The 23,836-nt window shown below is 35.7% G+C and overlaps 1 protein-coding gene and 1 pseudogene across 5 annotated transcripts in view; both read right to left on the bottom strand.

Moving 5' to 3' along the window:
- Nucleotides 1-23,836, bottom strand: part of NLGN1 (neuroligin 1) — a 728,070-nt gene that overhangs the window by 658,576 nt on the left and 45,658 nt on the right. The window lies entirely within an intron of this gene.
- LOC134733269 (uncharacterized) lies at nucleotides 8,800-21,921 on the bottom strand (annotated as a pseudogene).

Below are 23,836 nucleotides of genomic sequence, written 5' to 3'. Positions count from 1 at the left end.
AGTCGGTGCTAACATTTTTGTCAATAAACGCAATTCATCGTATAAACAAAATTAAGGACAGAAAGCATATGATCATCTCAATAAATTCAGAAAAAGCATTTAATAGAATTCAGCATTCCTTCATGATGAAGACCCTTAACAAACTAGGCATAGAAGAATACACCTTAAAATAATAAAGGCCAAATATGCTAACCCACAGCCAATGTCATACTGAATAAAAATAGTTGAAAGCATTCCTTTTAAAACGAGAACAAGACAAGGATTTTACACCTCCACCAGTCCTATGCAACATAGTACTGGAAGTCCTAGCCAGAGCAATCAGGAAAGAGAAATAAATAAAAGGCATCCAAATTGGAAAAGAGGAAGTTGTATTATCTCTGTTTACTGATGATATGATGTTATATCTATAAAATCCTAAAGACTTTGCAAAAGAACCTCTTAGATTTGATAAATAAATTCAGTGAAGTTTCAGAATACAAAATAGATGTACAAAAATCAGTAGCATTTTTATACACTAACAACAATCAAACTGAGAACAAAATCAAGAAGGCAATTCCATTTATAAAAGCTACCTAAAAAATACCTAGCAGCATATTTAAACAAGAGGTGAAAGATCTCTACAAGCGAAGCTACAAAAGTCTGAGGAAAGAAATCATAGAGGACACCAACAAATGCAAAAATATCTCACACTCATGAATTGGAAGAGTCAATATTATTAAAATGACCTTAGTGCCTAAAGCAATCTACAGATTCAATGCAATTTCTAACCAAAATATCAATGACATGTTTCAAAGAATTAGAGAAAACATCCTAAAATGTATACAGAACCAAAAAAGAACTCAAATAGCCAAAGCAACCCTAAGCAAAAAGGACAAAGCTGGAAGCAACACATTACCTGACCTCAAATTATACTACAAGACTATAGTAACTATAACAGCATAGTACTGGTATAAGAACAGACAAATAGATCAACAGAACAGAATTGAGATCCCAGAGGTTAAGTTACATATCTACAGCCAACAGATTGATGAATACATACACCAGGGAAAGGACAGCCTTTTCAAATGGTGCTGGGAATTGCCATATGTAGAATAATGAAACTGGACTCCTCTCTCACACCCAACACAAAAATCAACTCAAGATGGAATAAAGACTTAAATGTAAGACCCGAAACTATAAGAATAATAGACAAAAACCTAAGGAAAATTCTTCTGGATATTTTCCTGGGCAAGGCATTCATGACTAAAATCTCAAAAGCACAAGCAACAAAACCAAAAATAAACAAATGGGACTCAGAGAAACTAAAAGTTCCTGCACAGCAAAAGAAATAATGAACAGAGTGAGCAGACAGCCTATATAATGGGACAAAATATTTGCAGACTATGTATCTGACAGTGGACTACTATCCAAAATTTATAAGAAACTCAAACTCAACAATAACAACCAAATAACCCAATTAAAAAGTGGGCAAAGGGGCTGGGCACAGTGGCTCACACCTGTAATGCCAGCACATTGGGAGGCTGAGGCAGGCAGATTACTTGATGTAAGGAGTTTGAGACCGGCCTGGCCAACATGGTGAAATCCCATCTCTACTAAAAAACACAAAAATTAGCTGGGCATGGTGGTGCATGCCTGTAGTCCCAACTACTCAGGAAGCTGAGGCAAGAGAATCGCTTGAACCCAGGAGTTGGAGGTTGCAGTGAGCCAAGACCACTCCACTGCACTCCAGCCTGGGTGACAGACAGACTCTGTCTCAAAAAACAAACAACGAACATGAGTAGAAATTTTTCAAAAGAAGACATACAAATGGTCAACAAGCACAAAAAAAAAGCTCAACATCACTAACCATCAGAGATATGCAAATTAAAACCACAATGAGATATCATCTTATACCAGTCAGAATGGCTATTATTAAAGTCAAAAAATAACAAATGTTGATGAGGATGCAGAGAAAAAGAAATACGTATACACTGCCAGTGGGAATGTAAATTAGTAAGACCTCTATGGAAAACAGTATGAAGACTTCTCAAAGAAATAAGAATAGAACTACCATTCAATCCAGCAATCCCACTACTGGGTATCTATCCAGTGGAAAAGAAATCACTACATCAAAAATATCTGCACTCTTACGTTTATCACAACACTATTCACAATAGCAAAGATATGGAATCAATCTAATTGTCCATCAACAGATGAGTGAATAAAAAAGTAATATATATATAAAACAATTTATTATATATACATATATATAACACATATATACTGAATATATATATGGGATACTATTCAGCCATATAAAGAATGAAATCATACATGGATAGAACTGGAGGTCATTATCTTAAGAGGAAACAACTCAGAAACAGCAAGTCAAATACGACCCATTCCACCTAGAAGTGGGAGCTAAATAGTGTGTAGACATGGACATACAGAGTGGAATAGTGGATGCTGAAGACTTGGAGGGGTAGCAGGGTGGGAGACGTGTGAGGGATGAATAATTACTTAGTGGATACTATGCATATTATTCAAGTGATGGTTCCACTAAAAGCCCAGACTTCAACACTACGCAATATATCCATGTAACAAAAATGCACTTGTATCCCTTAAATTCATACAAATAATAAAAAATGAAAATAAACAGGCAAAGAGTTAGAAATTCCCTCCAAAAATAACAAGAGGGAGTAGTAGTCCTGCCAAATATAAAAGCATACTCTATAACTACTATAATTAAAACCATATGAGGTTTCTCCAATGAACAAAATAGATTACCAGAAATCTACTTAAGAATGTGTGAAAACTTCGTGTATAGTAAAGGTAGCATCTCAGTTCACTGTTGAAAACATAAATATTTGTAATAAATTATGTTGAGACAACTGAATACTTATTTCGCAACCTAACATTACTCACCACAATAAATTCCAAATGAAACAAGAATTTTGGTGAATAAAAAAGTAAATCATATAGACACCACTCATTATCATAAAGATTCAAATTTAATGCACAACGTGATACCATTCCTAACCTGTTGTATTTGCAAACTTTTAAGTTTGACAATACATACATAGGCGGGAGTCAGGTATAGATTCTGGAGCAAGTGTAAACCATACACAATAACCATTGTGGCGAAATCTGTATTATCTTCCACAACAGAACCAGTTCCCTTTCTAGGAATTTCCCCTAAAAATAAACTTCCTATATCTATTCTAGATCTATATCTACATTCATATTTATCTATATCTATGCAAAAGTTTATTCATTGTGCCATCATTTGGAAAGGCAAAACAGTGAAAACTGTCCATACGATGCCATCCATAGGAAACTAATTTGCGTGAATAATGATGAGTAGGAAGTATGTAGCTGAAGATAAATGAAGTGGATATTCATGGTCTGTGTTACATCTAAGATGTATTAAGTTAAAAAAAATCAAACTGTAAGAAAGTTGATAAATAAAGATATTGCACAGTATGCCACTATTTGTGTAAGAAATGAGAAATAAGAAGTGAGTATGCATATACACACATATACATATGCAAATATAAAAAATATAAATTTAGGTTTTTTTGCAAAAAATTTAAGAATATGGTTTCCTTTTATGAGGTAAATGGAAATGGTAAGTGAAAAAGATTATTATGGGAGAAATATTTGAGAAAATATACATTTTCATATAGTTTTATTTTGAAAAACTGTATTTTTAAAATAAGAACTCAATTAATTTGAACACAGTTTTCTTATTGAACATTTTCAGTGTACTTTAATGGTTTATATCATATGGACCAAAAGAACTGCAAGAAACCTTTAATTTTTACTTTTATGATATTCTTTTAGTAATAGTATATATACAATCCTAAAACCAACTTTCTCTCTCTTTCTCTCTAGGTCTGTGTGCGATCATAGTTGCCGGTGTGTTGTGAGATAGAACAATAAGTACATATTTTAACTTTATTAGGAACTAGTTTTCACTGCGAGAAAAGGAAAATACAAGGAGGGAATGTGGGAAGTTGAAAAAGAATCTTATGGCATTTCATTTGAATTTAAAATAACAATGCGGACTCAACATTTTTTAACTGCTTTGTTCAGGTATAATTGACACATAATAAATTGTGCATATTTAAAATATGTAATTTGATACATTTTGACATATGTATTGACATATGCATGACATGTATATGTGATAGTTACATAGACATGCATGTAACTATTACTGCAATCAAGATTGTATCCTTATCTATCACTCCCAACAGTGTTCTCATATTCTTTGGAACCCCTCTCTCTCTTCCCCAGTGTCCCAACCCAGCAACCACTCATATTCTTTCTGCTACTATAGTTTGCATTTTCTAAAGTTTTATACTAATGGAATTATCCAGTATATACTCTTGTCAAGGAGAGAATCTGGCTTCTTTCATTCAGCATAATTATTTTAATATTCAATAGTTAATTCCTTCTTATTACTGAGTTGTATTCCATTTTATGCTTATTCCACAATTTATCTGTTCATCTGCTGATGGATATTTAGGTTGTTTTGGGTTTCGTGCTAATAGCAATAAAGGTTCTACGAACATTCATGCACAAATTTTTGAATAGACACATGCTTTCTTTCTTCTTGGTTAAATACTGATGAGTGGGATGGTTGGATCTTATAGCAGGGCTGAGCGTGGTGGCTCACGCCTGTAATCCCAGCACTTCGGGATGCCAAGGCGGGTGGATCACCTGAGGTCAGGAATTTGAGACCAGCCTGACCAACGTGGTGAAACCCCATCTCTACTAAAAATACAAAAATTAGCTGGGTGCAGTGGTGCACACCTGTAATCTCAGCTACTCAGGAAGCTGAGACACAAGAACGGCTTGAACCCGGGAGGCAGAGGTTGCAGTGAGCTGAGCTAGGGCCTCTGCACTCCAGCCTGGGCAATAAAGTGAGACTTTGTCTAAAAAAAGAAAAAAAGAAGAAGAACCTACCCAGTTGTTTTCCAAAGTGGTTGTACCATTTTACATTCCCATCTGCGTACAAGAGTTTGAATTCTTCACATCTTCCACTAACCTGGTATGATCATCTTTTTATTTATTTTGCTACATGTAAAGTGGTATCTCATTTTTGCCGTCATTTGCATTTCAAAGCATGTGCTTGTTTCTTATCTCTTACCTCCTTTGGTGAAGCACTGTTTAAATATTTTGACTGGTTTTTATTTTGTATTTTGGTTTCTTATTATTGTGTTTAGAGATTTTGTTATACATTTTGGGTATAAATCCTTTACAGATATATTATTTGAAAATATTTTCTCTCAATTTGTAGCATATCTGTTCATCCTCTTAATGAAGTCATTTGATTTAAATTTTGGTGATGTCCAGTTTATCAATTTTTTTTTCTGGAATTCAGGTAGTGTTAATTCTACTTTGTTCTTTTTCAAAGTTGTTTTAAAAATTCTAGGTCCTTTGCATTTCCATATGACTTTGAAACTCAGATTGTCAATGTCTTTTAAGAAAAAAGGCTGATTATATTTTTATTGGTGTATCATTAAATCCATAGATAAATGGGAGAGAACTGATATCTTCATAATAGTGCCTCTTTTGTTCAAAGACCAAGGTCTGTCTCCATTTATTCTGGTCTGATTTATCTCAACAATACTTTTCTATTTTCAGAATCAGGTCTTTAACAACTTTTTTCATATTCATCCCTATGTATTTCATATTTTCATTTTATTGGCTTTGGCAGAATTTGCTCCTATTCTTCTATAATAGTTTCATAAAATGAAGCTGATGCCTTTAATTTGACCTTCCTTCTTTTCTAATATAGGGGTTTAGTATATAAATTTTACCTTATGTCTGCTTAGGGGAAGTTCCTAAATTATGATATATTGTATTTTCATTCAGTTTAAAATACTTTCCATTTTTTTATTCTGATTTATTTTTGATCCAAGTGTTATTTGGTTTTCAAATATTTGGGAATTTTCCAGAGACTTTCTTTTATTAATTTCCAATTAAATTCCATTAAGATCAGAAAACACATTTTCCATGACTTGGATCCATTTAAATGTATTGCAACTTGTTTTGTGATCCAGAATATTGCTTATTTTGGTAAAAGTTCTGTGCATGCTTGAAAAGAATGAGTATTTTGCTCCTGTTGGGTGAGATGTTTTATATGTATGTCAATTATGTCAAATTGGTTATTAGTATTGCTCAAATCTTCTATATTCTTATTGATCTTCTGTCTACTGATTCTATCAATTACAGAATAAAGGGTATTTCAATTTCTGATTAAAATTTTGTATTTGTCTGTTTCTCCTTGAAGTTTGATCAGGTTTTGATTTATGTATTTTGAAGCTCTATTATTAGAAGCATAAGCATTTAGGCTTGTTATGTCTTCTTGATGGATTAACCCCTTTATCATTTTGAAATGAACTTTATCATATAATTCAAGTAATATTCTTTGTTCTGAAATGCGTATAACTGATATTAACATAGCATTCTGGCTTTCTTTTGAGTAGTGTTAATCTGGCATATATTTTCCATTCTTTTACTTTTAACCTGTGTTTTTATATTAAAATGTGTTTCTTTTAGACAGCAAAAATGTTTTTTGTTTTTCATCCAACTTTGACAATCTCTGCCTTTTAAATGGAAATGTTTAAAACATTTGCCTTCAATGTGATTATTGATATAGTTAAATTTGACAGTATTTTATTATGTGTTTTCAATATGTTCCATGTGTTTATTCCCCTTTATCTATTTCTCTGCCTACCTTTGGATTAGTTGAACATTTTTATAATTCCATTTTGTATCCTTTGTTGGCTTATTAGATGTAACTCTTTGTTTTGATATTTTAGCCATTGATTTAGGGTTTAAAGTGGACATCTTTTTATTGATATGTAATAATTGTACATACTTATGGGGCACATGAGCTATTTTGATACTTGCACACAGTGTGTAATGATACAATCAGGCTAACTGGGATATATATTACCTCAAGCATTTATTATTTTTTGTGTTGGGAACACTTCAAATCTTTTCTTCTAGCATCCGAGAAAAATTTATTCAAAGGAATTAAAGTGAACGTGTGTGACACACACATAGGACTATAACCAATGCACATTCCTAACCAGAGAAAGTGGTGAACTCTTAATTTGTGAGGCATGGGGTAGTGTACTTAGGAAGCTCTTGCTTCAGTAGCAGGAAATGATTAGTCCTACTTTCTACTGGTGATTAATTATTCCAGCCTCCAAAAGGTCTTAATTTCACTGTAGCTATTAAAATATATTTTGTTTGGTAGAGGGAATTCCACATTGATAATTTTTTTTGGAGGGGGTACTATTGTCATTTAAAACTGATCTATAAGAAGGGAAAGGCTAATTTCTACCTAAGTGTCTGAGTGTGGTCAAGAAGAGACCACATACCATGGGATGGACCACTTTCTGACAGACCCCTCTCCTCAGGGAATAGGGGGCAGAGCCAAAAGCAGCTAGAGTGAGGATTTCACCTGTCCACTGCCAGCAATGGGCCTGTCACAAGGAAAAGGGGGAGGGCAGAACCAAGATGACAACGCCGATGAGTGTGGCAGGGTTAAAACTGTTTAAGGAGCAAGCTCAAAGAATCTTCCTCACTGGGAGGGGGCCGAGGAGAATGGCACCCATGAGAACGCTTTGCCACAGGGCTGGGGTGACGGCAGAGCAAGAACTGATCCCTTCTGACAAAGGGTGCTCCAAAGAGCTTTCCAAGGCTGAAGGACACCTCTGTTTTTCCTCCCTCATTCTCCATGAGTCTCTAATGCTGGATACCTCCTCCTCCATCCCCTGGAATGCTAGATTGCTCAATTAGTTTGAAAATAAACCAGTTAGAGCCTAAGTGACAGAGAACTCTGATTCTTCCCCCACAGAACTAATTTTCCTCTAGGTTACCATTGTGGTTCCACAAGGCCCATCTTGGCCTGACTGTGCATTGAAGGGCATCATTCATTCTCAGCTGGGCCACTGTGGAGAGGAGACACTGCCACAGCCCACTAGACGAAGACTTGGGAGGCATAACTCAGGAATTCCCCACGCACCAGGAATAGTGGTGCTACAAGAGATAAAGTGGGAATAGCGGAGGAAAGCCTGCAAGAGATGGGAGAGCACTGTCATGGGGACTGAAACCTCCAAAAGCCCAAAGTTGTTGGGAATCCAGCACTATGGGGGTCCCCAAAGGCCAAGGGAGCTATGCAGGTCTGTAAGGGAGGCGAGAGGAGCCAAGGGAAGGTCTCCCAGCTTTTGTACATCAACATTACTGCCAAGCAGCCTCCTGGCTGCCCAGTCTTTCTTAGGCTACCGCTCAGCAGACCTCTGTGAAGGTACCGGTTGCAAGCAAGAACCTGACTATTGCCTAATGGAACCAGCCAAAGTCCAACTAAATCCAGATGAGAGGGAGGGAGGTCAGACCTTGCCTCCTACCTGTGGCCCCATTCTCAATGTCCCTTAACCAGGATGGCCTGCTGCTTCCAAAGTCAACCATACAGTCCAATCACCGCTTACCCACAGGCCTCCCACCACCAGCCTCTGAGCTGGGTCAGAATCCATGTATCCTTCCCTATGTTCCTCTGCTGCCTTGACACCCTGTCCCCCACCACCTGACCATGCCCCCTCAACACCTGCCCACCTTGGAGGGTATGGGGCTGTGTGTGCCCTACAGGGCTGAGGCCTGGCCAGGGCAGGGCTTGTGCTGCACAGAAGGAGCAATACACCAGCTTGGTCTCTTTGTCCATGAATTCCAAAAGAGACCTCCAGAACCCCCACTCACCCCCCTCTACTCTCAGTCAGTCTTGACGTGGATGTTGGCCAGGGCCAGGGGTCCGCTAGCTTCCCAGGCTGGGTGTCACCGAAGCAGGGGCAGAGTGCACTGGAGTTGTTCCATGATGAGGGACTCACAGAACCAGGGCACAGCATACTCCAGGGTGATAGGCCCATGAAGTCAAAGTGGAACTGGGAGTAGTTCCAGAGGCAGGTGTTGACCTGGTGCAGGATGCAGCAGGGGGCGAACTCTCACGAGTAGGCCAGACCCAAAGCGTGTAGATGAGGCAGCTCAGTAGCAGTGGGCAGCAGCCGTGCAGACACAGGTACATGTGCCCCATGACAAGGATGGAGGTGTCGTAGATGAAGAGGACCCACATGCTTGCCTGGAACTTCCAGTTCAAGTTCATCATGGACTCCCACGGCGAGCATCACCTCGCAGAAGTAAGCCATGGCTGTCATACAGGTACCAGTAGGACAGGGCCATAGAGGCCAGGCAGATGCCAAGGTGCTGACTGGGGCTGGCTCCTTGTTTAGCCCTGGGATCTCAGCTCTGGGAAAGCTTGCAGCAGGAAGAACTGGTAGTTCAGTGGACATTGGCCCCTTTCTCTTGTCATACTGTTGAGTGCACTGCTCAGAACAAACATCAGAATCACCGTCTAAGAGTGTCCCAGGTTAACCTTTGTTGGCTGGTCCTTGGTGCCATTCTCAGTAGGTAAGCACCAGCCCCAGGGCTCAGGTGATCTGCAGCTGGTGGACTGGCAGCTTCCATGTGTGCCTTTTATTTGGGCATCCTGTTTGCTGGTTCCTCTGATGTATGTTTTTATAATTAAAATAGAGAGAAAGTCAAGTGTGCTGGCACACACCTGTACCAGTGCACATAATGGCACACTCCCAGTTACTTGGGAAGCTGAAGTGGGAGGATCACTTGAGCCCAGGAGTTCAAAACCAGCCTGGGCAGCTTAACCAGACTGTATCTCTTTCAGTGAGTAAGAGTCTTGTTTCCCCAACTCTGGTAGCCTGGTTACAAACATAAAGAGGTCACTAGGATTATTTATTCCCCCAGTATGCCCAAATAAAACTCAGTAACTTTCACACTAACATTCTTATACGTCAACTGAGTGAATGAGGAATGAGCATCTGTTTCCGTTGTACGAATGTGGTACAAACTGCTGATAGCTTTTTGGTTTTTGCTTTTTAAAGTACTGTACTTTGAAGTACTTTGCTCGCCCTTATTTTCACTTACATTGTTTCTGATTAAAATTCTGCTATTATCTTCTTCTGTATGCCCAGTGTCTTTTCCTTCTCAGATGATTTTTATATGTTCTTATTACCATTATTTTCAAGCAATTTCATTATGATGTGCATGTTGTCATTTATTTTGTGTTTCTTGTGATTGGGACTCATAGAACTTCTGGGATCTATAGATGTATAGTTTTCATGACATTTAGAATTCTCTCAACAATTGTGTCTTCAAATATTTTCTGTAACCCTTTCTCTCTACTCTGTTTTAGAGAATTCAGTTATGCACATATGAGGTCTCTTAAAGTTGTGCCACAGATAGGTCACCAAAGCTCTATTTTTCTAAATTTTCTTTTCTCCGTTTCATCCTGAATAGTTTCTATTGCTGTGTCTTCAAATTCACTTCTTTTCTTCCGTGATGTTAATCTGCTCTAATCACATTCAATGTATTTTTCATCTTACATATTATAGGTTTCATGTTTAGAAGGTAGCTTCAGATGTGTATATATATATATATATATATATATATATATACACACACATTTTATATTTAACTTAAAAATATTTAATACAGTTACGACTTTTAATGTCTTGCCTGCTAATTCTAACATATTGGTCAGTTCTAGCACAGTGTCAATTGACTTAGTATTTTACTTATTAAGGGTCATATATAAGTACTTTTTTTGCATACTTTGCAACCTTTGATTGGATACCAAACATTTTGAAATTTATCTTATTGGGTGCTGGACATGTTTGCAGCCCCAAAAATATTCTTGAGCTTTGAGCTGAGCCTCTGTTAAGGTATACTACAACAGTTTGCAAAGCCTTTTGAATCTTGCTTTAAGAAGTGTTAAGTAGGTATAGGGAAGCACTAGATCTAGGGTAAATTATTTTCCACCACTAAGGCAAGAACTTAGTGAGTACACTACCCCATGTCTCATGAATTAATTTGTCAGTTTAGCTGGTTAGCAGTGTGCATCAGTTCTAGTTTTGTTTACACACCATACATTGGTCAATGTAATGGTTTTGGCAAATTCTTTCCCTGAACTCTGATGGTTTCTTCACATGCATGTTTTAATCATTGTGCTTAATACCCAAGGGAGACCCTCCACTGCCCCCGTTGCCACCCATAGCCACTTTGGTCGGCTGGACTCCATCTCCCCAGTCCTGAGAGTCGGCTAGATTCCATCTGGGTTTGTCTTTCCTATAGTGTAGTCTGAAAACTCTCAAGGCAATAAATTGGGAGAGTTGTATGGCATACTTTGTCTGTTTTTTTGTTTCTCAGGATTCGTTCTCTTTCATCTTCATTGTCTGACATCCATTGTATTGGAACTCCTTGTTTCCTATAATTTATCTAATTTAGTTTAGTTTTGTGTTTTGGTTATTTTAGGCAAGAGGTAGATCCAGTCTCTGTTACTCCATTTTGGCCAGAAGTAAAATCATGACATTTATGTATATATATGGAGAGAGGGAGAGAGAGCAGTCCACTGAAAGCATCTATATAAAATACTGGCAAACTTTTTTTTCTTGTAAAGGGTAAGATAGCATATATTTTAGACTTTACAGGCATATAGTCTCTGTTGCACATAATCAACTCCGCCATTGTAGTGTGAAAATAGAAATACATAATATGTAAACAACAGAGCATAGCTGTTCCAATAAAATATTATTTACAAAACCAGGAAGTAGATTGGATTTGCTTCACAGGCTCTAGCTTACCCACTTCTAATCTAGGTCAATGCCACCCCAGTAACAAAGATTAAACCTAGTATTAACATCTTGTTTTCAAAATATTATACTCCATTTAAAGAAATGAGGGTTTCTTAGGAAATGCCTTAATTTCAGTTTGAGGCAACAAAGTACAAAGTGAGCTTGAGACATCATGTTGCACTGGAAGGTAAGAAGTACCCAGATATGGGCCGGGCACAGCGGCTCACGCCTATAATTCCAGCACTTTGCGAAACTTAGGTGGGTGGATCACCTGAGGTCAGGAGAGCAGCCTGGCCAACATAGCGAAACCCCGTCTCCACTAAAAATACAAAAATCAGCTGGGCGTGGTGGCACACACCTGTAATCCCACCTAATTGAGAAGCTGAGGCAGGAGAATAGCTTGGCAGTGAGCCAAGATCGTGCCACTTCACTGCAGCCTGGGTGACAGAGGGAGATTCCATCTAAAAAATAATGATGATAATAATAAAAATAAAAAGAAGTACCCAGATATTAATAGGATCAAAAGTAGCTGAAGTGAAGGAACTTCAAGGTGCCAACTTTAGATATTAGAGTATAAGAAAGAACAATGAATTAATTTACTATAACAAAATTAATTTTTTTTAGAAAGAATAACAAGTACAAAGGGATTAGAAAATTAAAAATTTGCATCACATCCTCTAGTGTAATGATTTAGTCACTCAAGGATTATCAAGAATACTAGGAAACAGAATAGTCACACTATCTTAAAATGTCTCAAATACTTCAAAATATCACTCCATAGTTTGCTTATTAATCATGAAGAGAAAAATGTACTTTTTAAATGGTAAAATATGATGGACACTGTCTTAACCAAGTGTTCAAATATATAGTATCATAAATAATAGAAAGCCCTGATATGATTTGCTTTCTAACAAAAGCAACAATCCCTAAGTAATATTCTTGCCAAAGTGTTTAATCTGATCTAACTATGACAAGAAAATCAAACAAAAACAGAATGTGAATTATTGTAAGCAACATTTGGAGTTGGCCATTAAAAGACATCAGGGTCATAAAAAAACAAAAAATTAGAATGTGGGGCAACTAATTTAAGACATAGTAAATGGACTGTTCATAAATTTTGATTAACTCCTGGATAGAAAATTCAAACACTGAAGTTATAAAAACACTACTTGGGTCAATTAGGTAAATTTAAATATGGACTCTGTGTTATCAGATTATTGTATTAAATAAATGTTAATTTTCTTAGATATGATAATAGCCTTATGGTGAAAGTCATTATTCATAAGAGATATGCATTGAAGTATTTTGTTGTGAAGTGTCCTGCTGTTAGTTTAAAATGATTCAAAAACATTGTCACTGGATAGATAAAAAGATAAATATAAATGATATGCATAAAAATACTAACAATCAACTTAGGTGAAGAATATGAAGAGTGCTTATGGTATTCTTCTGTAAGAAGAACACAGTATGAAAATGCCAAAAATTAAATCTTTGGAGAAATACAGACCTTTCTTCTAAAATGTAAAATTTCCCTAATTAAAATACAGGCTTCAGATGACTGACTTTAGAGTCTATCTGATCACCAGATTGTTTCTCTGAATAATTTTACTGCGAAATAGTTTTGGAAATAATTTGCAATTTATCCTTTATATGTAACATACTTGATACATTATGCATCATTATATTATGCACCCCGTTGTCCTCGACAGATGACATATTAAGCATCATGCAGATAGGTGATTTTAAAAGCTTTTTTCAATAATGAATTAGAAAATTGCAGTTTAGACCTTCAAAAAAAGCTAAACATAGAAGGAGGAAAGAAGGGAAAAGAAATGGGAAGAAGAAAAGAGAAAGAGAGAGAAGGAGATGAAAGAGAGAGCAAGAAAGGAAGGAGAAGGAGGAAAAAAGAGAAGAAAGAAAGGAAGGAAGAAGACTCCACAAACAAGAAAAGGAAAGAGGCAGACAGACAATTGCTTAGTGAACGTTATAAAATGTGCAGCGTTCTCTGAGGACAAACTGTTTCCTTAACCAGATCCTGGGCTTCCGGTTGTGAACTCATTAAGCCCCATATTCCAGCATCAGTCTTGGTTTTTCTCTGGGAGACTTTCAGGACTTCTAGTCTAGTAGTTCAGGAGAATCATTGCTAGGCCAAAACAATTGCTAAGTCTTGTTCTGATCATCTTAAAACTGGTCTAATAATTATATTTCTGCACTTAAATCTCGTTTTCAAGAAACAGATCCCCGTAACAGTCCTCCATGTCTAACCATGAACCTGTCCAGTGCCATTCCCCATGACTGGATGCCAGCCTTACCCCTATCAGTTTTCACAAGACCAGAAGGCTGAAAGGCTATCCAGCAGCTGAGGTCTGGCCCAGTTCTCCCAGTGGTCAGAGATGCCTCAACAGCTTGCTTGCTGCCCGACCAAGTTCTGTCCCCTTCACTCCACTGATTGACCCAAATTAGCCACCTGTCTCGTTGAACCTCCAAGACTGAGACATCCCAAATGACTGCCTCATTCCATTGCTGCTTGGCAGCATTCCCCTAGGATGCAGCCTTAACTGAGCCAGAAAGAACATGCAGGCCAGGAAAATTGTTTATTGCTTAAATATTTTATTCTTAATGGCCTGTTCCATTCACATTTAGGGTGAGAAAGCAAACATAGTGAAATAAAATTCTAACAAGTGAAGCATTTGATATCAAAGATTCATGCCCAACAGTACAACTTCCTCACCGCTATGCTCACCAGTCCTTTGGCATTCCTGATGAACACACAACTGGCCAGACATAATACAAAGGCAGAACAATCACTTCTCTTGAAGTTTCACTCTTTTTTTTTTCTATTTTCATAAATACTTCTCCTTTATTTATTCACTACCTTCCTATACTACATGCTGATATTCTATTCTATACCTCAGAAACAATTAATACCTATAATTAGCACGTGAAAATTAATACATGAAAGGAATTCTTTCCTCCAAAGTTACTGTGACACATCTCACAATGAACTTACAGGAAAAACACTGTGTAACCAGACTATGAACCACATTTTAAAAATATTTTAATAAAGAGAACTCCCCTCGTAGAGATTCCATCTCTGATTAAAATAATCCATTATGTGAAAGGGGCCTTAAAGTTACAATTCTTGTATATTATCTCATCAAACTGGTCATTAATCCTTGTGTGGTACGTACATTTTACAAAAGAGAAATAAAGATATCAGAGAAATTGAGCAACCTGATCTCACATGCTCAGCAGGTGATGAAAGGGAGCTTTTGTTTTTATTTAAAAAATAAAAACAAAATATTTACAAGAATACGATCTTAAATTTTATTTTAAAATTTAAATACCTCTATTAATAAGGCTTGCACACCTGCAAATTTATTTTTTTTCATTTTATAATGACTTTTGCAGAACCTTTTCCCATTAAAGGATAAAATCAACATCTGTCTACTGAAGTTGACTGAACCATCAAACTCATTTTACACCCACTTCATTTCACAGCTACTATTACACTTCCTCAGCCTGGAACATCAAAACAGAGTCACAGCCAAGTTTTTCACCGTTATGGCTACATAAAACAAATTCTAACAAATGCATTCCCCTATTTATTCATTGGTTAAAAAACAAAACAAAGCTATACTGAAAAAAAGTGAACTGGTGTAAAACAGGAGTTTCATCATAGGTGAAAAAAAATCGTATCTCAAGTTCCAGATTTCTGGGAGATGGAAGAAAAGTAAATATCTCTATTAAAATCTACTGGCACACCTATTAGTATATATCTTCAATTGCAGTGAATGGTTTATCATCAAAGTTTCACAGTTTTCCACTTCCAAATGTTGAAAGATAAGGGAATGAAACGCCGTCTCTGGTGATTTTTATGTGGGTGTATAAGACCAAATCCCAAACACAGATACAAAGAAATGAAAATACTAATTGAAGTTTATATCTTATGTAACCTATGGCACACTAGGATGACTGAGGCATAAAAAGAACCATTTTCATGGTTCCGCATAATAGTATACCTAGCCCATGCAACTTCCCATTGGTCTTTTCACCCAAGGCTCAATTCTATGTTGTAAAGTATCACGGAAGCTTCTCAGAGAACAAATATCTGTCCTACACAGACATGCCTCATAATCATAGTATCTCAATATCCTAGCTGTAAAATAATGCCTGTGGAAGCAATTAAGAGTCATACAAATCAAATTCTCATTATATTGTGGGCCTTAAATAAGCATGCTGTCATATGACTATTAAAAGATTATTTTCAGCATTTTACAGTAACTAGAACAAGAGAATATAAAAAGCTTACGTGAAAGAAATAGTGGTAAAAATTATTCTCTATATGATTCACACCAATAGGGGTCATTTAGTTTAAATGTTATTCAGATGTAAAGAATGGACCACTCTGTCCACTATTCTTTTTATGTACCATAATAGCAGGACAGATGAAAAAGCAAGGAGCAACAAAATTATTCTCAATATTTTAAACTCCACATATTTCCAAAGATATTTTATGATAAACTGCCTTCTAGATACAGTTACCTACTCATTCAATAGTAGGCCTTTTTAATGATTTTCATTGACCCTCAGATTTTGAAGCCAGGTGAGTCCCTATACAACCAAGTTTTTTCTTTGGGAATAAAGAATGTTCCATATCACCCAGTGTTTGCTGTTCAGCCAAAGTAAGTATTTTTTTATGAATTTATCTTATTCACTATAAGACTAATAACACAAGGAGACAAAAAGTTCCCAGAATTTATCTTATTTCTATTTGCACTTTGCACAATAAAGTTAACAGCTAAGACTGTATTTATTTTTCGCACTAGCTTAAGCACAGCACTGTCTTACAAGGAGATACCCCATTGTCTTTTCTTGACCTCTTTTCACTGCAAAACATTTTCATTCTAATTCTTTATGTTAAATTTCTAATTTTATTCATTATTACAATATTTTACAGTATAGGTGTTAATGACTTCATTAGTGTCCAAGAGAAATGAGTCATTGTGTTATCTACAAGATAATCTATCCTTAATGTTGTTTCAAGTTAAAAATCCCCATACAACTATTTCCCAGGTAGTCCCAAGAGTGGACAAAAAGTTTAAAATAATCATGTTTCGAAATTCCAAACCATGAACTCAATTTTCTTGGCTGGGAAATTTTTAGTTATATCATACCAAAGAATATTCCAGTCTGAAGAGCAAAAAAAAAAATGATATGCTAAGAGTAGAATAAGGAGGCTCTGATTAACAAAACAAAACAAGACAAATTAAATTAAATTAAAGGTAAGAAAAGAGAGACAGAAATGTCATCAACAAACTATGACCTTGAGGAAGATGCCCAGCTTGTGAACCTCAGTTTCCTAATCTGTAAAATAGTTACAATTTCCTTGAAGGAACAGAACCACCTCACTGCTTAATTAGTTATACAGTGAAAAAGGCTGTTGATAAAAACATTGCTTTTTCTTTTCCTTTCTTTTTTGGCTCTGGTGGACGTACCCAAAAAAAACAGTGTACAAATGGAGAGTTCCGTGCAGGGATGCAGCAGCGGTGGGGTAGGAGGAATCACAGACATCATTTACATATGGCATGTTTCCTCTTTCGCCAAGTAATTACATTCTACTAAACAACAAGTTGATAAATACCATCGTTAAGTTCTTTTCTTACTTTTTATAGAACTGTAAAAACAAGGATAGGCAATTTACCAAATAACAAATTAAAATAATTTCAAAGCAGGAAATAAAACACTGCCACCCTCGATAGCAAGGCCAATAAAATATACTACAGTCTCCTCTGCTGTGGAACTGCACATAAGGAGCCTGTCGAGTGTTCTTGATCACTATCTTCTTTCACATCTATTTATTAATAGATTCCATAGTAAAAAAAATTCAATAGAAATGTGAGTCTCATTTTACTGAACATAAAACCCACTCCTTTCAGAAATGTTTTATCCAATTAACTTAAGTCCCCATAGACATACTTCCTAATCATTTTGAGGAAGAAGGAATGATACTTCAAGGTTTTCATTGATATAAAATATGCCTCTAATTAATAACAGTAATGAGAAAATTAAGATAATAGAAGTAAATCATTTCTAAGTATAGAAAGCACCCAAACAAAAAAGAATTCAGATTTTTGTTAGTTGCTGGCTGGGTGATCATTTATTTCCAAAAATGTGTTTCCTGAAATCATTTTCTTTAGAAAAATTCTACGTGTTTCTTCTAGAAATAGTTAAGACAGTATAGATATTTGTGACTGTTTTTCTCTTTTGACAAACAGAAAAATGAACCTAGACCTTCAATACAAAACAGAGTAGATGAATAATAGTTTTTCAAAAATAGAGATAGGGCTCTACTGTGATTGCCATTATACCGTAATTCGCATTTGTCTGAGAACCGATGAGAATTAATGCAGCAAAAGGAGCTCCCTTGTCCTTATTTGCAGGAGTGGTATTGTTCCAAAGATAATAACTCCCTATAAACTAAAATTACTTAATATCTCTGAGTCATAGGAGTAAAAATAAAGCAGAAATGATAATACCTGTCTCTTAAGAAACTGTAGGGAGTAGATGATGTATATATAAGAAGCAAAGGGCAGGTGGGAACATAAAATACTCTGTAGCTATTTTGTTATTATTCATATTATTAATATAACTATTAATGTTTTTAGACAAAATAAGTGTTCATAGACCTGCAAAACATAAAGCAGAGTCTTATTATTAACTTTTTACCTGTGCTACATGTGTTATATTTTAGAAGAGATTAAAAATTTAGTTAACCTAACCATGTCTCATAATGATAAAATCCCTGCATTGTGGAGAAGGGCGCTCTCCCCTTGTCTGTTACACGCCTACTTAGAGGTCCTATTGCCATCTCAAGGGCTTCTTCCCTGACGGGGCTTTCTGCATCTCTCAGCCTCGGTCCTCCCTCAGTCCTATCCTGGTCCAGCTCTCTCTGTCTCAGAAAACTATCTTACTCTTCTTCTCAGTTCCAATTCTGCCTTCAAGTGGATGAGCAATCCTCCTAAAATATAGTTCTTAGTAAGAACAGTAAATAGACTCAATTATAAATGCAATAAATAAAATAATACTATGCATTTAAAAATGCATTTTCAAGGTGGAGATGACTAAATGAATCATGACACTTTCCTCCTACCACATATATATTACAGATTAGTCAAAAAAGATATGCATTACTGATGTGGAAAGAGGTCTATAATTTATTGCTAGTTGAAAAGAAGAAATTGTTTAATGGTATGTATTATGTCATCTCATTTTGTAAAAAAGTAAATTATGTACTAGTGCATATAAGTATTTGAAATGTGCAAGTAAAAACATATTACATGAGGCACAGTAATATACATATTTGTTCATAGTGACCACATATTTTGGATGAGATTGGGGGAACTTGGAGAAGATTTTATTTACTTATTTCTTTTATAGGGGATGTAATACTAATTTTAAATAATTTTCTTTTTTTATTTTTAAACCACATTTTATCATATGTACTCTCAACGAATTGCCTAGTGATTTTGAAGAAGTCAGTGGGAATTTTTTATTTATTTTATCCAATATTGTATTGTTTGCTTTTCTTTTATAACAAAGAACATGTATTTCTTTAGAAATTAAAAAAACTTAAAATCCCATAATGCTTTTAATTAAAAATGTGGATTTAGGCAAGGTTACCTTTATTGGCAGATACAGCCTTGAGTAGATTGTTTTTATTCTAGTAGAGAATTACTTAGGCAAGTTGTCATTTATCACATCATCTCAGAATTCTATTAAAATGGGCAACAGAACAATGCCTTACAGTGTTGTGAGTATAAGCTAATATAAGTGGATTATACGTAAGAGGTTTAACAAGCTATGGGGAAGGGTTTAACAAGAAAGGGTTATGGAAAAAAACATCCAGTTCGATATATTCTCTTTTCCTATAAATACTGTACTGCTAAACGATAATTAGAAGATAAGGAGAATCGGGGAGTTTTGTTTTTTTACTGGTCTTAGAAGTCTAATATTCTTCACCCAACAGACTTCACCAGAAATTATTTTCTTAGAGAAGCTGTTTCTCAGAAAAGCCCAAAGGGCTGGGCTACCTTCTCAGATGGCACATCTCCTGCCTGTCACTGAAGCTGTCAACCCATAGGGTCATTTTTGAATGCTATGGTAAAATGTTTGAATTAGATATTTCTGAGGTTCTTTCTATAGGGTGAACTTCTAGGCCACCAAATTCCTCTTTCCAGAAACTCACAAAATCTTTTATTTCTTAAAGATCAGTTGTAAACACTTACCTTGTAGCTCAACGATAGGAATGGCAGCTATATTTGGCTAAGAACACACAATAGGTGAAACTGCCCTAGGGAAATGTACATTAAAAACACTGAAAGCAAGATAAATGACAGCGGTCCAGGCATCAAGGCCAAGTGTGGACACAAATAATGCTAGAAAAGTTTGCAGAGGCTAAGCCATGGAGGATCTTCCATGAAGAGCAATTGAACACCACAGAAGGTTTCAAACTTGTTATGGGGCTCAGAATGCTAAATGACGAGTTAATGGGTGCAGCATACCAACATGGCACATGTATACATATGTAACAAACCTGCACGTTGTGCACATGTACCCTAAAACTTAAAGTATAATAATAATAAAATTAAAAACAAAAACAAAAGATGGTGAAATAATCTCAATCATAATGTGAAAATGTCAACATAAATCAGCTGTGTCAATCCTTGGCTCAGAACTCTACAAAGTCTCCTTGTCCCAAACAAAGTAAAAGCTAAAGTACTTCTAGTTACCTACAAAACGTTCTAAGATCTAGGCCCCCATTTATCAGATTTTAATTTCCACTAACTTTTTTTACACAACAAACATTTCATGGTATCACAAGAGAAAAATATTTTAAGAGCAAACAACAATCATTTGGCCACCAAGGTAGTTTGCTTGAAGCAATTATACTTATACTGCTCTCAGGCAGCAGGTACTAAAGCAGTCCCGTATCATCCCTTTTTGAGAAGACAACTATTAAAAAAAAAAAAAAAAAAAAAAAAAACACTCAAGGAGGACTTCTCTAAAATTCTACCTATTTATACAATGAATCCACAATATTAGGGAAACATAAATGTCTGGCTGCTTTCCTTGGCTCTAAATCTCAGAAAGGAAGGATTGGAAGGTGGGAATCCAGTCAGCTACAGGAAATCCTGTCCCTTTGAGATTTTCAAGTGATGCAAATATTTGAGCACCCAGCTGGTATTCAAATATCTAACGATGAATTGGCTGAATTCTCTGAACTTCTCATGGACGTAGGTATGACAGAGCTAAAAATAAACCAAGGCCATTTTTTTTCTGCTGCATTTAATTTATGCTCATTCCTTGAGTGTGTGTATGTTGACCAACAACACAAGCATCACTTCACATAAAATAAACTCCCAGTGACTACAGGCATCTTCCACAGATTTGGATGCACCAAAATTTGTGAAAGGGAAGCAAGATGAACTTCTTCACTTGATTCCTAGAAATTTCTCAGCTACTTTTCCCAGACACTCTGGGGGAAAATGAAGCAGAACAAATGTTTGCACAACCACCATTTGGGAAGCCCCATGTCACAACAAAAATATCTAACAAAATTCAAGGAGCACAAAGTGAGATGTACAGCATACTAAACCCATTTCCACTGATGCTGCCCTCAGCAAAATGAATATGTTCTTTTTTTCCTCTAAGAGAGGAAGACACTTCATTCCCTACAATCTGGAATGCTTAAGATAGACACTGCAGATGTATCTGAAAACAAACTTCTATGTTGTCAGCAAATCACGAAGATTGAAACCTGCCTCCTAGTATTGCTAGATTTAAAGTTATGGCAGCATTTCTATTATAAATATAATTTTCCAAGGGTTTATAACCCAGCTGCAAAAAATCTGCTACAGGATCATGTTTTGTAGGCTTAAGAAAAAAGAAAAATATTAAAGTTCATTATGAAAAAAAGAACATTTTAAATTTCATCTTGAAATTATAAATATGATTGAATAATTTTCTCCCAAAACTTAATTTGAATAAGTAAATTTTATTCAGTAAAATAAATGATGCATGAAAAATAATGACCAGAAATTTATGAGATGAAAATCTATTTTAACCTATTCTGAGTGCATGTTGGAAAATAACTTTGAGCAAATAACTATATCATTCTAGAGTAAATTTTACTTTGTTGGACTAGATTTACTCTCGTAACCATGGTTATAGATAATTATGAATATCTATATTTACCAAGTTGCCAAATGATGTTATACTTTAAAAATAACTCCGGGGCAAAAACCTGCTTCATGAAGTACAGAGAGAAGTAAAATCTTTACTCCTAGTAGCCTCTGTTTCTTTCTGATACATAAACAGAAATTCATACAAACACTTGCCGTCCCTTCAACATACACAGATTCACATACACACACACACACCAAGTGCAAAGCTTTTGGTTGTTTTTTGCTATTCAGGAGTAAAAGGCAAGTCAAGTCTCTGAATAAATAAGAAAGGGGAAAAAAGGAAAGTCAAGCCCTAAAGATATATATATATAATCTATACTTAAAAAGGATGGGCAAATAGTGTTAATCTTTCGCAAAACAATAAATTTGTATTCTCCACATTGTTAGAATCTTCCCTCCTCCCGCTTAGCAGAATATTCCTTACTCAGCAGTCATTTCACAGAGAGTTGATAATGATAATGAGTGAAACCACAAATTTAATTTAAAATAACCACTTTTAGAGTGAACTTGTTGTTCCTCAAACATTTAAATCTGAAACTACCTACACAGTTACCAATCAGAAGAGATCACAAAGAAGGCAGAGCAGTCACAGCAGAACTTCATGCCCTGAGAAGGCAACTTGCCTTCTGGCTCTCTTCTTGGGACTTTCTTTGAAGCTCCCCATCTGGACCAGCTTCCACTAGACCATACCTCTAGATGCTTTTGATATTGTACTGCCCCTCTCAAGTTTCATCTCTCCCAAGAGTCTCTCTCTTTCCAAATTTCAGTAACTCCAATATTTGCATACGCTGTTAATTGGGGTACCAAATCAAGAAGTTTATGGCATGTAAAAGAAAATGTAAGTAAGGCATGTCAGAAGAATATTGTTCTGTATTAAGAAAACATGTTAAGGAAGGGACTTTTAAAGAATATTGGTACCTAGTAAGAGATGTCATTGAAGGGATAATAAATAGGCCTCACAAAGGATTGAGTTTCTCTCTGTGGAAGAGAAGAAATTTTGAAGGATGATACTATTAAATTAGAATGATGTTAAAAAGAGATGACTGAAAAAAAAGTGAATCTGATTTTTAAAGGTCAGTAAGATATACCTAGGAAAAAATACTAGACCACTTGATTTTTAGGGAAATGCAGAACACTGCCATCAATGCATATTTTAATAAAGCTTTTCTTTTTCCTTTTTTTTTTTTTAATTCTTAGCTTATACCGAGCTTTATGTTGAAATGTCCTTTGGTTTCTGTCTTCTTAAATGTAGCAGACTTATTCCCAAATTAAAGAAAATCAGATAAGTATGTGACTATTACAGTTACGGATTCTAGAACTTAACATTCATTATATAAATAGATCACTGTTCGCTGTTCAGGATGTCAATAGAGGGAAATATTAATTCTGTCCCTTGGAATTCTTCCTCATACCTTGGAAAGAATGTTAAACACTTAAGCTCTTTTCTCCTTGTTGTGTAGACTTGGTAATAACTTCTAAAATAGCTTAGTTTCCCAATTACACTTACTGGCTCTGCTTTTGTTCGTTATCCCAGACATGTCTCATAAGTAACCTAGAAACATAGTTTATTCTAAAGACAAGCATTTTTCCCACTCCTTTCCTTTGTCTGTAAAATAGAAAATACTTCTCAAATAACCCCCTATCCTCTTTAACCTTCAGCATTTTTTAAGTTCTCCTCTATTTTTGGTGTATACTATGTTTTTAAAAAAGTTTCTATAAAGGTTAGAAAAGGAATTTATTGAATTTTGAAAGCATTTTCAATGAAAATTGTGCAAGTCTGATAAAGTCTGAAGTGGAGATTGATTTTTTCAATGTTTTAACACAGTCGTGTCTCTTTTTTTAAGCAATGGAGGGACATACATTTATAACAGCAATACTAAACAAGGTTTCAAG

This window comes from Symphalangus syndactylus, chromosome 17 (genome assembly GCF_028878055.3).
Source record: "Symphalangus syndactylus isolate Jambi chromosome 17, NHGRI_mSymSyn1-v2.1_pri, whole genome shotgun sequence".
In the NCBI taxonomy this organism is placed as follows: domain Eukaryota; kingdom Metazoa; phylum Chordata; class Mammalia; order Primates; family Hylobatidae; genus Symphalangus; species Symphalangus syndactylus.
Note: the sequence above shows the minus strand (reverse complement) of the source record. Positions and strands in the feature narration are given on the sequence as shown.